Raw genomic sequence first — 2210 nt, forward strand, 5'->3', positions numbered from 1 at the left:
GTCTGTGTGGCCTTTGGCAATTCCTTTGTCTAAGTATCAGTGAACTCCTGGTGTCACTAAAGGTTACCTTAAGAGTTCCGAGAAGGTCTGACGGGGCAAACAGACATGTAAGTGTGCAGATACCAGGTTTTTAAATGTCCATTGAAAAGGATTTATTTCCAGTATTACAGCATCTGTTACAACATAGGGGAGCTGTTATGTTGGCTCAAATAATTAAATTGTGCCCTGACTTCTCCCTTTGATGCTCTGGCCCTTGGTTCACATTGCCTTCGTTAAGGTACGTGGTCAGCCTAATGTGATAGATTACAACAGCAACTCCAATTCTCCACAGGTCCTGTGTCCACACCCTTCACCGTGTGACTTTGCACTTCTCTTACTGAAGGGGCTGAGTGGATTTCCCTACCCCTTGTCTTTGTGTTTGACATGTGACTTCTCTGGCCAAAGGAATAAGTCAGAGGTTTCTGGGCCTAGACTGGAAAAGGCCTCGCATGTTTTTATTCTTTTGCTTCTCTGCCACGGTCTGAGAGGAACCTGGCTCAGATATCCCACTGGTCCATGTACATCCCAAAGAAGATGACCCATCAAACAAAGCTGCATCAGTCAATCAACAGACCTGAGAAGCAGACCTCCCCGGCAGAGCTGCCAGAGCCAAGCCTAGATCAGTTAGCAACGCCCCTCCCCCCCACAGCTACCCTGCTGATGTGTGAGCAGTAATAAATGTTGCAGATCACTTTGCTATATTGTTGCAGCAAATACCAACCATTACACCAGGTAATGCAGAGCCCTGCCAACTGGGGAAGGCTGGCTGGCTCACTTGAAAGAATTTTTCTTGGTGAAATTATCTTGGTCCAGGGTCCCATCCTTAGATTGACAAGCCCAAACACAATCTAACAGATGGATATATATACACACTTATATACATATACATATATATATATATATATATATATATATATTAGCCATATATATATACATACATACACACACACACACACACACATTGAGAAATATTATCGTCAAGCAAACCGATCTTGGCATTAGTGTGTTGAGAACATACTCTACCTCCAGCCAAGAGATTTCTCAGCGAGCATGGAATCACAACAAAGGGAGTTAGTTATATGATTTGAAAGTTTAGGCTTTGACAGCTTGCAATGTCCAACTTTACAAGAGATATATATCTATCCGGCAGACAAATCTATCAATCACCCTGATGGGGTACCTTTTATTCTTGATAGTGCTGAGATGGGATTGCCAATTGGTCATTTTCTAAATTTCCCTTTTCTAGGCCTGACTACCTTCCTTGGTTCAAAACATTTTTCTCCAAAGAGTGTTGTGCCAGAAACAACTAGTTGTCCACCAGTATCCAATGTCCACTTCTTTTAGTGAGAGTCCTAAATATTAACGAGGCAGATGGTCCCCCACTTAAAGACCATTTCCCAGTCTCCCTTGCAGTTTGGCGTGTCCCTGTGATTGAGTTCTGACCAGTGGGTCAGCCACTCTTCTGTGGGTGCTGTTGGGTGGGAGTCGCCTCTGATGGGGGTCATGTCCATCAGTGGCAGGTGGGGGCCAAGAGCGAAGTGAGTGGTGGTCCTTAATAGAGCAGGGAGCTTCGGCTGAGCACGGAGCACAGCGTACAACCCTGAGTTAAGACTGCCAGTTAGGCACCACAGAAGGGACGAATCAAATACCTAACCCTCTCTTTTCCAGTATGTGCCTTTGAAAGTGAGGGAGGTTGGCAATGGGATTACGTGCATGTGTATTAAATCGCTCAATGTTAAGCCAGCTATTTACAGAACTAGACATAATTAATTTCTGACTTCGGACATGTTCCAGAAACTGAGTAAACTAAATTTTTGAAAATGGATTTTATTTTTATTTATATGTATTTTTTACAGCAAGAAGACTTTTTATTTATATGTATTTTTTACAGCAAGAACACTTTAAGGTTTTCAGGAAGGCCCTTTCATCCCCATGTCCTTATGGTTTTTACTAATGGTCTCAAGTTGGGGCATGTGAAGCCCCTGTTTCTTGTTTATCTGATATTCATAATACAGAATCGAATCTGGCAGTTCCGGATATACCCTTCAGATGAGAACAAGATACATGGGAGTTAGAGAAGTGTAAGATGGGAGAGATGATCGTGTAATGCCAAACACAGTAGGAGCCACCAAGTAAAACAGACGCAAGCTTTCAATAACTGGTAAAATCCC

Source organism: Panthera onca, chromosome D1 (genome assembly GCF_046562875.1).
Source record: "Panthera onca isolate mPanOnc1 chromosome D1, mPanOnc1 haplotype 2, whole genome shotgun sequence".
In the NCBI taxonomy this organism is placed as follows: Eukaryota; Metazoa; Chordata; class Mammalia; order Carnivora; family Felidae; genus Panthera; species Panthera onca.